The following is a 14,581-nucleotide window of genomic DNA, read 5'->3' on the forward strand; positions in this document are numbered from 1 at the left end:
AATTTGGATTTACTGGCTCAGTGGTAAAGAACCTGCCTGCCAAAGCAGGAGACACAAGAGATGTGAGTTCAATCCCTGAGTTGGGAAGATGCCCTGGAGTAGGAAATGGCAACCCACTCCAGTATTCTTGCCTGGGAAATCCCAGGGTTAGAGGAGCCTGGTGGGCTACAGTCCATGGATTTGCAAAGAGTTGGACTTGACTTAGTGACTAAACAACAACACATCAAAAAGTCTGAAGCTGCCATATTGACAGCTACACAGCGACGGCTAGGCGGGTTCAGAAAGCCAGCATAAAGAAAGTCAGCACGCCGTGTGCTGGCTTACCACTCCATCAGAGTTCTTTGGCAACATGAATCTAGATTCCTGTCATACCAAATTTGGACTTTGGGTAGTGGAAATAAAGACCAGAGTATCAGGAGAAAAGGGGATGTGATATAAAAGTCAAGGATTAAGAGGATGCTGGGTACAGTTTTTGATGGAGAATATGGAAGGAGAGAGAAAAGGGCGAGGGAGGGAGTTTTCAAGCAACCAGGGGTAAAAAAGAACCGAATAAGCAGGATAATGTTAAAAGTAAAAGCACAGAGTATAAACTAAATCTTAAAAATGTTCTTTAAGAGAGACAAAGTCAGATACACGTTTTAAAAACTGTTGTTAATTTTGGCTCTTGTATCATGTTTGTTCAAACAAGAAATCACGTTAGGATTAGATCACATGTGACCAAGGAACTAGTCAGGTGACAAAAAGTGATGCATTTTTACTTCAAAACACACACTCTTGGTTACACCAGCCACAATTACATACACAGTGATTTAGGAAACCATGTACCAGGAAGGAGTAGAACAAAGAAAAACTCTTCACACATTTATTTTTATTTTTTAAGTGACTTTAAAGATTTCCCCGTTGGTTCAGTGATTAAGAATCCGCCTTTCAATGCAGGAGATGTGGTTTCCATCTCTGGTGGGGGAACTAAGACTCCACATGCCACAGGGCAGCCAAGCCTACATGCCGCAACTACGGACCGCGTGCTCCAAGACTACAGAGCCTGAGCACAGAGCCCCATGCTCTAGAGCGTGAAGCAGAGACCACGCACCCAGCAGAGACCCAGTACAGCTGGAAAACTCTAACTTTAAAGCCTAAAAAGTAATACGTTTCATTAGTAATTAAAAAAGCGATGGGAGAGAATTTTCATCAAGCAAAGCAGCTAATATTTTAGAAAGTATCTATCTACACATAGGAATTGAATTCTAGGTTGCTCCCCAAATTTAAAAATCTATAAATTACTTGGTGGGACTATAAATTGAGTCAGAGTTTTTGGAAAATAACATAGCAACATATATCAAGAGCCTTAAAATTTTTTGTACCCTTTGGTGGAATAATTACTTTAAAGGAACAATCAGAAATGGAGTCAGGATATGGCAGATTATATACTCATTAAAATCAGGTTTTAATAAATATGTAAAAAAGTATATATCCATATCTATAAAATGACTTCAATTGTGTAAAAATATGTATACTATACACTCACACAGACAAAAGCCTGGAAGGAAATACTCCAAATGTCAAGCCTTATACAACTGTTAGAGGTAGGAATGAGTTGTGTTTGTTTTTTTTTTATGCTACTTTTAAGAATAAAACTTCTATGGGTGGGCATGGGTTTAATAATGTGACAAAAATAAACACTTAAGGGAAAAAAACTAGTTCATAACCTAAGCCAGTCTCCTTCACTTTGCCTAGCAAAGGATTCGGCTAAATTTTCTACCAAAGAAACTTGACATGCAGACCTATCAAATAGATTTGTCACTGTCTCTTCAAAGGAGGAAATTCTGTTTCAAATTCATCCTTAGCCCAGAGCAGCTAATTTGATTTTATCAGTCATCAGCAAAGCCCTTACATTAAATAATTTATGCATTTTTTAGCTCCATCCCTACAGGGCAAGATTCAGTACTTAATGGAAACCATCACACCATTAGACTGTTAGAGCTCATCTAACATGTTGGCTTTGAGAAGCCTCAAGCCTGAAGTATTGAGTGGTCACTTAGAGCATGTTTATTTGATCTGACAGCACTCGAGAGGAATGCAGAGGTGGAAATGAGACAAAGAAATCACGAAGTGCACGTACCAGCCATGGGATAGAAGGTCTGGGAAAAGATGCAATGACACGAGTGGCAGAAGCAGGTGTAAAGACGCTTCTCCAGCGAATGTCCATGGAGGGGATGTTTTCATAAAAAAATTAACTAATTGCCAGCACCGAAGTACTCTCCTGGCTGCAAGACATTCCCTGATCAGCCTTCTTCTCCCGGGCATCTGCTGTCTGGAAAAGCCTTCCACTATCTGTTTCTCATTAACAAACTCATCTCCAGCCTTATCTAAAATCATACCTGGGCTCGCTCTTCTGCGCCTCTTCATTTTGCCTTCTTTCTGTTCCTGGCATTAGAACTGAATTTAATTTGTTCATCGTTAAAGGGCTTTTCATCACTAGATTTCTCGGGAAGTTCCGACACTTGGTATTTATTCCCCTGACAAGTCGGTTTTGAGGATGAATCGGATGTAGCTTGTCAGGCGCTTTGAAAACAAATCTCCTTACAGCTAGGGAGTTGCCATGAATGGTGTTCCCAGCTTTGTTTCAGGATTCAGTATAATTCTGAGACAGGTAGCGAAACAAGGAGCCATTTTATTTCTAGAAATATCATCTTGGTTTCAAATCTGTTGGCGACGGTAATAACAGTAAACACACCACAGGGATACCTTAGAAGTACAAGGGCTCCAGGGATTCAGGCGATGGTTTGTATTAAGAGAGATTTGTAAGAAGCTGGGATAAAATACAGATGCTGGAATAAAACCTTTCTACAGAAATGGCAGAGATTCCTTAAAAAGTCATTTCTCCGGTTTATCTAAACTCTGTTCATCTACACTTACCAGGAAGTAAAAAATCAATGAAGGAGAGGATACAGGCTTCTAGATGGAAGATGAAGTTCTGGGAATCTAACATAGAGCATGGTGATTACAGTTAGCAATAACTTATTATATTCTTGAAAGCTGTTAACTGAGTAGAACTGGAATGTCTCTAACACAAAAAAAGGAAATGGTAATTATGTGACATGATGGAAGTATCTGCTTACAGTGGTAATCATTTGGCAATGTATTAATTATATCAAATCAACACACTGTACATCTTAAACACATACAAAGTTGTATGTCAATTATATCTTAGTATAGCTGGAAAAAAATTTAAGTGAAGAAGGTGAAATCCAGTGCTCTACAGCTTTTATCTAGATAGAACAGGCAGAGACGGCAGGCTACAATCTCACGAGCAACTTACCACTTCTTGAACAGCCTGTACCAGAAGTCACACTGTATGTAGAATATGAACAAAAGCCACACCCAACAGGTAGAGATGAAAAAAAAAAAAGCACAGAATCTTTTCTGTTCTAGAAATCCTCAACTTTCAGACATCTTCCGGTGTTTATGAAATTGACAGTCCACCCGGCCTTCCCTATGGCTTTGCCTACTGCTGGCAGAACACCCACTGCCCTCTAGTTCTGAGACCCAGCTGTGGATGCTCAGCAGAGCATTCACCTCCACCCCGTGCAGCTTCACGCAGGGGGACCAGCCCAGGGGCATGTGTTGTTAGCTTATATTATGTCTTATTCATTCATTCATTCGCTTGGTTGTTTAGGGTGGAGTGAGGGAATCACCTTATTCATGATCTTTAAGAACAATTTTACCCAAGCCATGGATTTGGGCCAGATAAGTAGTTGATGGGCTCTCTAGTGAGCTAACCTTAGTGACGGTGCTCCTCAAACATACTCCGTCACCATGGCCATTACTACAGGTGGGTGGCATCCTCTGCTCGTCTCAGTGCAGAAGCTTTCTCCAGCTTTGGTGTGCAGCTCAGTCAACGGAGGCCTGTTAGCAATGTCTGAAGTCAGGTGCAATGATCTGGACTGTGACAGGATTCCCAGGTGATTCTGACGATCTCATTAATTCATTCCGGCACTGGCAGAGTGGTTTTAAAGTCAAAGAACAGGGGATCTACCTTCCATGGTTCTTATTGTTTCATTCTGAGTGCATCTCTCACACTCTAACTTTGGTGCCTCAGTCCTCTGGGGCACTTTCAGCAATCACTGTGCTCCTCAACCCTTGGGAAAGAGCTGTCTTTTCCCTCATCTGCAAGTGGCATTTGTCAGGACAGGTTGTGCCCTATGTCTCCTTTCTAGTACCACCATGGCCCATCAGATTTCTTATATTAAAGGCAAGAAAATTAGGATCAGAGAGTCCTGAAATCAAAATCCAGCTTACAAATTATTTTCCAGCCATGTGATTTGGGCAAGTTCCATGAGCTTTTCCTGCTTCCCTGTCTGTAAAATGGATGGTAACATCATGGAGTTGCAGTGACCTATAAAAAGAGTGTGTGTGTGTGAGTGTGTGTGTGTGTGTGTGTGTGTGTGTGTTCAGCTGTGTCCGACTTTTTGCGACCCCATGGACTGTAGCCCGCTAGGCTCCTCTGTCCATGGAATTCTTTAGGCAAGAATACTGGAGTGGGTTGCCATTCCCTTCTCCAGGGGATCTTCCTGATCCTGGGCCTGAACTCCCATCTCCTGTGTCTTCTGCATTGTAGGCAGATTCTTTACTGCTGGCCATTGGGGAAGCCCATAAAAGAGTTAGTGCATGCTTATATTTGCTGAATGAATACAAGTTTGGCACAAGGAAGACTCCATATGCTAACTAATCATTTTCAATATTCTTGTTGTTTAATTCAATAGGTGTGCATTGTACTTTCACTATGCTTATTATTGCTTTTGAATTGCCCTTTAGGGGAATTTTTCATTTTCTTCCCAGACAGAAGTGTTTTTAGCTTACATTAACATTTCCTCTTGCCTTAATGTCTCCCTTTTGGATCATTGTAAGTTGTTTCCATCTTCTCTCATAGCTTTTCCTTTAAACTATTTTGCTAATATTTTTGTCTTTTTTTTTTTTTTTTCTTCTTCCAATTCGACATATCCCAATTCTTGCCACAGGTGCTGGAAAGAGAACAGTAACCTTTAGTAAGCAAGTGACTATGACATGTATAAGGTACATTCTTTCCTTTCAATTAAAGGGCACTCAGCTAGGGCCTCCTTCTAATAGGGAGGTAAATCAGCCACGTTTCTGAGAAACAATTAGTTACACTTACATTTTCATTCAATTTTCACTCCTCCAGGTTCATATATGTTGTCTGCCACTTTCTTTTTTGTTATCTTGTGCTTATGTAATTCCCCCCACCCCCTTTCACTGTTACCTTCTCTATTGATTTAAATTAAACTTGGTTGGTATTTCTTTGAAAAGAAAACACAAGCTTGCTGGGTTGGGAGGTTTTTCCAAGGCCTCTCTGCTCTAGTAAAATCCTATATATGTAGGTTCTGCAAACCAACATTATTTTTGCTGTACAAACACCACGCGCGTGTTCTAAGACATGAGCCCTCTGTGTAAGATCTTTTCGCACATGCAAAAACAGCTGACATGTCAGCACTTCCACAGAGTGAAAACAAAAGGATCCTGGTTCAGAAAGGTCAGGGCTGTTCTCTGCAGCCGGTGCCCGGTGTACCTTGACCTTCATCCCCAGCAAGAGCAGTGTGATGCTGGGTGTTCCAATTTTATACATTCTTATTCATAGTCCGCTCCCAAGAGTTTCCTCAAATTCTGAATTCCTCCAATGGGACAAGTGTTAGTTTTCTATTGTTATGTAATTATACCACCGCAAACTTACTGGCTCAAAACAACAAATGTATCGTGAAGTTTCTGTTTGCCAAGACTTCAGGCATGGCTTTAGATGGATCTTCTGATTAGAGTCTCAAAAGACTTCAGAGTTTTGGCTGGGGCTGTGATCTCACCTGGGAATTGTCTGGGTAAGGATTCACTTCTAAGCTCACTTAAGTTGTTGGCAGAATTCAATTCCTTCCTCTGATAAGACTGCACGCTTCTTGCTGGCTGTCAGTCAAGAATGTCATCAGTTTCAGGAGACTGCCCACAGTTCCCTGCCATGTGCAGTTCCCCAGCAAGGTCTCCTAACTCTTCAAAGCTAGTGAGGCAGAGAGAGAGAGAAAGAGAGGCAGAGAGAATAAATGAGCTGTATGCTAACAGAAGCATATACAACTCAAATGCCGTATGATTTCATCAAAGTGTGTTTCAGCAGAAAGGAAATACGAATAGAAGATCATACTTTCAGTACTAACAGTGTGGACATATCTGGGTGATAAAGTATGAATAATCTTGTTTAAATTTTTACATATTTTTACATTCTAAATGTTTCCAGGAAACATGCAAAAGTTTTGATTTTAACATTCAAACTAATAGATGCACATATTTTAAAAGTAAAACAGCACCCCAAGGTTTTAAGATAAAGACAGTAGGCTTTTGCAGCTCCCCATCTCATCCCCAAATCCCACTTGCCACAGAAATAATTTCTTCTGGTGTTCTAAATAAGATAAATATAAAGCTATTTTTTTTCCATGCTGCATATTATCCATTGACTTTTTAGAGAGATGAAGATTTAGTTCTCCTTTTCCAGTCACCCCATTTACATGCATATATTTCTCTTCTCCCCAAATCTCTAATACAGTATAAATACTTATGCACAAATACATTTATTATATTATTAATGTTATTAAATGCTCCTCATTGATAGCACATGCGGTACTATGATTATGTGTTTTATTATCTATAGAATTCTGTTTTTCTTGGAATTGAAAATCACCTCACTTTTATCTGTTGTTTCTTATCTACCTAGCAATAATTAATCCTCAAACTCTCTAAAAGAACACTTTACCTTCTCTCAACGTGGCCATGCATATCAGCTAAATTGATACCTAATCCTCCAATGCTGCTTTCAGAAGACCAATGCCATTCTGACACCTGAATCTTTACATAAGACCCATTATTCTGTCCAGAAGCTTGTAGGATGTTTTCTTTATTGTGATGTTTGAAACTTCATGATAATATACCTTGTTATGAGTTATTTTGTACTCATTTGGTTGAACACTAGATGTCCCTTTCAATCCGAAAACTCATTATACAGATCTAAGAATTTTTTCATATTGTTTTGAAAATTTCCCCTCTTACTTCTCTCATCAACAGGCCATAAGAGTTTTTGTTTATTTAGTTGGTTTGATTTAGCTTTGTTTTTACTCTTATAGAAATGCTACAATGAATAACCTTGGCCATACTTTCTTGTACTCATTTGTAAATTTTTTTGTAGAGAGCTAGAGTCAAAGCAAAGGATGCATGCCATTCAATAAATAGCATAAGGTGGGGAAAGAAGGAAGAAGGGGGGAGGAAGGGAAACCCACTTTTACAAAGTCAAGCTCAAGTAAAGATGCAAAGTAAAATTTCTACATTATAGAACATATATTTTCAAAGTTCATGCAGGAAATGTACACTTCCAATATGGATAATTAGATAATTGTTTTCATAAATGAATAATATTTTCAGTGCTTAATTACAACATGTCCACATGACAATATCACATTTTGCTTTTAATAATGCTCACAACTTCAATTTTTATACCCTCCCCAGCCAGTCTGAGTCTCTCTTGTATGGAAGAAAAAACACATAGAACCAGTTCATAATCTCAGCTTTACAACTCTGTAGTTGCAGGACTTCTCAGCAAGACGCTCTCTGGCCTCAGTTTACTCATGTGTAAAATAAGGAATAATATCTACTTCCTAGTAATATGGAAGGATTAAGTGAAATGCAAAAGCACAGTGCCAAGCACATGAAAGATATTAAAAACAATATTAACCCCTCCCCTTAATTATCAGTTCTATGCATTTAGAGACAATGGAATTAGCATGTGTGTTTAGAGATACAACTTAAATCCACAGCATAACTATACTGGAATTTATAATGATTCTGACTATACTCAAGTCTACATTTCAAAATCCAGATATTCCTCGAAGGTTATCTGGGGCCTGCCCCAAACCCTATCCTAAGAAGTAGAGCCTGGCCAAGTCTTTTAATGTGGACATCCCACTTTGTATATCCTAGCACCCTCCTACTCCTGGGAGAGGTTTGACATTCCTCCTTTTCTACATTGATAGACCTCTATATATTTTAGATCCAAAACAGGGGCTTGGATAGATAGGAAGAATGACTTACATTCCATAATTTCTTTTCCTGTCTCATTATCCAATCCATTTTTTATGAAGCTTCATGGCGTAAAGTCACAGTGAACTAAATGATTCTTGCGTCTTTGATTATATCACAACTCGGGTAACAATCATTTCTTGAGTACATTACTTGAGCTTGACTTTGTAAAAGTGGGTTTCCCTTCCTCCCCCCTTCTTCCTTCTTTCCCCACCTTATGCTATTTATTGAATGGCATGCATCCTTTGCTTTGACTCTAGCTCTCTGTCCCATGCCAGTGACAGGGGACAAAGCCAAGAGAGTATGGTGGCATTTTGCCTGTTTACTACTCATGTCTCTGTATCCTTCCCTTGACCTTGCCACCCCAGAATGTCCGTATGGAGTCTGGCAAAGAAGCCAGCTGCCCAGTCCTGCGTTACAACCTTCATTACTGACTTATCCTCATGCTCAGGAAGTCTGACATAAACAGGCCAAATCAGAGCAATCCCTGCAGGAGCTTTGGGCAAGATCACAGGTTACATAGTGAGAAGGGGTGCACAGTGACATTCTAGAACTGATTTGATCATATCCCAATGTTCCAGAATGTCTTTTTGTTCACTTGTGTTTTTTGGTTTGACAAGAACAGTGGGATAATCTTACTATTTCTACTGGGTATTTCAGAAAGCAGTCAAAAAACATTTGGCAAGTGAAGATCAGTCTCAGCTCAATGAACTGAAAGACCTGATCTTCATGATTCATCCCTTGAGAGAAATTCACTGAACACCTCTTATGTGTCAGGTATTGCCCATGGGCTTGGGAGACTCTTGTCCACGATACATTCCCCTCCCTGTCTTTCTCAAATCCCACAGACATGCCTATTTCTACTCCAGGGATAAGGCTTGAAGTTCTAGTTTATAAACTAATAAAAGTTATCATTCATTGAGCATTTAGAATATTCTAGACACTATAACGAGTACTTTGTCCACTTAACATACATTATTTCTTTGAATCTTCATTTAAGCCCCTTGAGATGGGTACTTTATCTTCATTTTGAAAGATGCAGAAAATGGGGTATCGAGAGGTTGAATAACTTGCCCACAGACACACAGGGAGCAAGTGAAGATGGTAGGAAACCTGCGTTCAGCTTATCCCTGTGACTACCACCTCATTCTTCTGCATCAGGGATTGCATCTCTTCAATACTGAAATAATAAGGATCCTCTTAATCTTAGGAATTCTCATCTCTTTCTAAGTTCTTCCTGAGAGACACATATCTTTCAGAATCCCGATTTTTCTAGATTTCTTCTTAGATCCTTTTCCCATCCTTGAGTTCTTTCTCCTCCAAACCATCTCTTCGCTAAAGCACGATGCATTTTAGTAACTCATGGGTAATCTTTTCCTTAACAAATACCAGGATGGTTCTTAATATAGGATTTCCAGGAATTGAAGAACATTCTTTTGCTAGTCAACTTCTTGACCACAACTGGTTGTGCAGGTATGTATTTTTAAACAATGAAATGGCAGTTCAAAAAGAGCTTAAATCAAATCCCATACAAGCAAGCGTAGTTTTAACCCTAGAATCATTCTTTTGGGGTCTGTCCTCTCTGCTTTGTGCAAAGGCTTTTGGAACCTCAAGCTTGGGGTCAGTCAGTCAGTTCAGCAGCTCAGTCATGCCCGACTCTTTGCGGCCCCATGGACTGCAGCACGCCAGGCTTTCCTGTCCATCACCAACTCCCGGAGCTTGCTCAAACTCACCCTCACACAAAAGGACAATACCTGAATATCACTCTGCTTCTTCTTCATCCTCTACCTTGCTTTCCAGGTAAAGAGAGTGAGAAAAGAAGAGGAAATTATCATTGATCCACTGATTTGTTTCAATGCATGTAGGCAGAAAGGTCGGACTCCTCCCAAGTATGGGACAGACTTAAATCTGAAGCCTAATCTTAAATCTGATAAAATGGCACTTATACACTCATCTGTTTGTGAGGAAAACAGTCCATCGAGATGCCCCAAGGAGGTGCACAAATTCTCTGAGGCCAAAAGTATGAGAGAGTTTTGTTGTTTTTTTTTTTCCCTGTCGAGCCTAGCCTACCCTGCCTTCCCATCAAAAAAACAAAAGAAAACCTCACAACAGTTCACTTGCTATTCCTGGCTCCATTTATTTATAGGACAGCTTGTAGCAAAGACAAGTTTTGCCTGGTTAATCATATAAAGGCTACTATATTATTTTCTTTATGAACCTAGTTTTAAAGCACTTGTCCATCTCCGTGGAGCCTCTCACTTTGCCTAATAGCTTTTGATAGTTCCAGGTCACAAGGCATTTTATTTCCAATTTTTTGCATTATCTTTCCATCATGGTATAGGAGGGACATCTATAGTCTTTGGAAATTAGCAGCCTAATGGAATTCCAAAGTGTGTGTGTGTGTGTGTGTGTGTGTGTGTGTGTCTTTGTGTGAGTATATGTGTGAGTGAGTGAAAATGATTTTCTCCATCCAATAGCATAACATCTTAGTTTAATGTTACCCATGGAGGGAAACAGGAAAGAAATTAATGGATGAATTTATTATCACAGTTATTATCGAGCAACCACAAACCCAGGTCTAGTTTCATGACCAGTACTGAATCTATACTTGGCAGGGCTTCATCACTAATGGGAAATCTGACAAGCAGGCAGAGAGACCAATAGGATTCTAAAATGTTTTTTGAAATACCTTCTCAATATTCAAAAACCAGTTTATCTAAAACATAGCAAATCTTATCTTCTGTGCAAACTTGTACTCATGACTTATTGCCCATACACGTGGTGAATTAGCAAAGCATGCTCTACATTTGCTGACCTTTAATAAAGATAAATTCTCCAGGGGGTATAGATTGAGCCCTCCTTTGAAAATCCACTCCTGAGTTTCTCCTGACCTGGGTGCCTCTCACATTTACAGGCAGTTGTTTGTGAGGGCCCCTAATCATGAAAATAAATCAAAGGAGGAAGTCTTATATCTTTATAGAGAGACCACTGAATTAACATAATGCTATACTTACTAGAAAAGGAAAACATATTTTTCCTAATTTTATATGTGTATGTGTGTGTATATATACACATGTATATATATATATATATATTTCTTCCCCCTGACCCCATTGAAGTCTGGCTGAAAGATCTCCTTACACATTGAGTGAATCAAGTGGGGAATCAGTCCAGCTGGAATGCTTGCTCGAGTTTTGATAATGAAACCACTGCTGTGGCTGCGTTTTGTGAGTTTCATGTTGGGTTTTCAAACTCACAATAGGTCACCTAAAGAAATATAGAACAGTCTTATGGACTCTGTGGGAGAGGGAGAGGGTGGGAAGATTTGGGAGAATGGCATTGAAACATGTATAATATCATGTATGAAACGAGTTCCCAGTCCAGGTTTGATGCACCATACTGGATGCTTGGGGCTAGTGCACTGGGACGACCCAGAGGGATGGTATGGGGAGGGGAGGAGGGAGGAGGGTTCAGGGTGGGGAACACATGTATACCTGTGGCGGATTCATTTTGACATTTGGCAAAACTAATACAATTATGTAAAGTTTAAAAATAAATAAAATTAAAAAAAAAAAGAAATAACTTCAGGGCTAGTAAAGTTCAAGAACCAAAGGGCCCACAAAAGGACTCAGAGCTTGAAATCTGCAGGATATACTCGCACTAGTTGTTATGTTTGAGTTTTATGTCACCTCTCTGATGTAGATGCCACAGGAATTGTTCTTCATGTTTTACAAGGGAGGAAACTGGCTGCTAGGGGTCGACTGGCTTGCTCCAGGCCAACTATGCCAGTGGCGACGGAATGGCAGTTAGAACCTTGGTCTCACATCACAGATGTTTCGAACACACAGAAGAGGTCTTCGCAATTCAGCAAGAGGGACAATCACCTGTCTAATGCATCTTAGTGTCCCCAGCTTGCAGTCTAGAATAAGTTCCCAGAAAACCAGTTGCTCAATAAATGAAAGCAGCAGCAATTTGCAAAAAGGAGAATAAAGTAGTTATGGCCATGGTGTGCCACGTTCTTAAGTCTCTCCCCCACCTACTGCAATGTAACTCATCGTCACTCACATGGCCAGTATCAGGAAAGCATGACTGCCCTGGTGTGTTATGGGCTCTGTCATAAGTCATAGGCCTGCAGTTTCTAAACTTCCTTCCCAAGTCCAATTCTCAGGCTTCAGGCACTCACTCATGTGTACCGCAAGTGAACCATCAGCGACACTGACGGGGGCCAAGCTGGGAGCTGTAATACTCATCAGCAGTTACTTCCAACAGTATTAGCATTCAGCCAAACAGAAGTGCTAAAACACGTTTGCACCTAAGTGACTGTAAGTCCATCAGTTAAATGTCAACAGGAAGTATCCGACAGGGATTAACATATTACAAACTCTAAGCAAAAAAATCACTCCGATTTCAAGAGACCTCGAGGTGGGAGACACAATAGCTATTCTCTGTTTTTACATACAGCTCAAGAATATGTAATACATGGTGCCATTTCTTGAAAGGGCCTCAGGTCAAACACACTGGAAACTGAACTCGGAGCAGCAGGCACTGTCAGTCAGTTCAGTTCAGTTCAGTCGCTCAGTCGTGCCCGACTCTTTGCGACCCCATGAATCACAGCACGCCAGGCTTCCCTGTCCATCACCAACTCCCGGAGTTCACCCAGACTCACATCCATCAAGTCAGTGATGCCATCCAGCCATCTCATCCTCTGTCGTTCCCTTCTCCTCCTGCCCCCAATCCCTCCCAGCATCAGTCTTTTCCAATGAGTCAACTCTTCGCATGAGGTGGCCAAAGTACTGGAGTTTCAGCTTTAGCATCATTCCTTCCAAAGAACAGCACTGTAATTGGCCAGAATTTTCTTTATTAATGTATTTCATGTGACAGGATGGAAGTTTGAAGCTCTTTACCTGATGCTGGTTCATTTACATCATTAGTATATCGCTAACCCCATTACCTAAGGGTAATGCTATTAGCTAATAAACTATAAGGTAAAGGTGGGTTGTACAAATAAAGAAAGGTATCCTGGGATGAACTATTCTTACGTTTAAATATAAACTGAAACAATCCACTTCTTTTTCCAACCTCTAGACCATAGTCAAACTTTTTTTAAAATGACTTGTAACAAAGATTATTTTTAATAAGCATGTCGTTTCTCGACAGTCAAAAGCTTTGACTGTACCACCCACACATGCTCAGGCCCCAAATTCCAGGCATGAGCTAAGAAAATTATAACTCACATACAAACCTCTCCCTTGCCCACCATTAGAATTTTAAGTCCCAGGCGAAGACTAGGTCTCTAGTTGAGTACAAATTTCAGTGGGATTTGGAAAAATCCTTTAAATAGATTTTTATTGGTTTTTAAGAACAGGGTTATTTTGTGTTAATAATGGGCATACATTAGGCTTTAGATAATTGCTTTATGTAACTTGGAGTTTTGGCTTTCAGCTAAATAAACACACTGTGTGTTCACAGGTGTATTGTCCTCAAGGGCACTCCACTTTTAAGGGTGGCAGCTGTTGCCAAGGTGTTGCTGATACAACTCTGCGTATAATTTATTGGAAACAGGTGCTAGCTCATGATGAAGATAGACAGGAAACTAAAGCAGACAACATGTTTAACCACCATTAAAAAAGTTCAGGTTCAGAGAGACAATGTGTCTGAGATGTTTGGGGGATGTTGCCAGCATCCCAGTGCAAGTTTAAAAGCTCCTGCGGATCAGCATAAGGAAGAAATTGTACATGAATTTCAAGCAGCCCAGCCTAATGAGTGCCTGATGCTATGCTGCCAGATTTAATTGATTACATGAAAAATTTTGAGTTTGTGTAAGGCTAGCAAAAAATTATGAAATACTTTTCTAAGCTAATTGTTAAAAATTACTTTCAAATGAGGTAATAACTGTTAGTTTTCAATGATCTGGACAGTGGATTAGGCTGTAATGTGTTTTCTTTATGCTCTGAGTATTTACTTTGGATTCCGTGTGGAGATCCTGCAGTGTTGGGACGAGCCCAGCACTCCTGTCCATGGGGCACTGGTACAGGTTAGGGCAATGAGACCGGAGACAGGATTTAGAACCGTGAGGTACAGATGCTCACCCTCTTTCTTTGGACGTTACTTGGCTATGGAGTCAGTCAGCAGGCTTGGGGACAGCTGCCATCTTCAGTCTTCTAGCACCGTGGATGAGTGGGAATAGCTGAAGTGGCCTCACTTCAGGACAGAGCCCTGGTGACCAAGTGTGCCTCAGGCTACCTTTTACTCCCTAGTAAAAAGAGGAGACATATCAACTCACGCTGTGAGAGACATTCTCCTCCTGTGAAGAGGCGTTTGTATATTTTCCCAACTAATCTCCAGTCTAATCGGTGTGCTACATAATACGCATGTGCAATAAATATGCATACTAAGTATAGCTGAAAAAGAAGTTGTTAAGAGTGCATGCATGGTTCTTCAACCTCAAAAACCTAAATAT

At 40.3% G+C, this 14,581-nt stretch overlaps 1 long non-coding RNA gene across 1 annotated transcript; it reads right to left on the minus strand.

Annotated features, from left to right (window-relative positions):
• Nucleotides 1-4,982: 4,982 nt before the first annotated feature.
• LOC112581161 lies at nucleotides 4,983-14,368 on the minus strand. The gene is made up of 3 exons (XR_006547395.2): nucleotides 14,211-14,368; nucleotides 5,871-6,058; nucleotides 4,983-5,021 (listed from the first exon to the last, which is right to left on the minus strand). It is a non-coding gene; the product is annotated as an uncharacterized LOC112581161 (long non-coding RNA).
• Between the last annotated feature and the right edge of the window lie 213 nt (nucleotides 14,369-14,581).

This window comes from Bubalus bubalis, chromosome 21 (genome assembly GCF_019923935.1).
Source record: "Bubalus bubalis isolate 160015118507 breed Murrah chromosome 21, NDDB_SH_1, whole genome shotgun sequence".
In the NCBI taxonomy this organism is placed as follows: Eukaryota; Metazoa; Chordata; class Mammalia; order Artiodactyla; family Bovidae; genus Bubalus; species Bubalus bubalis.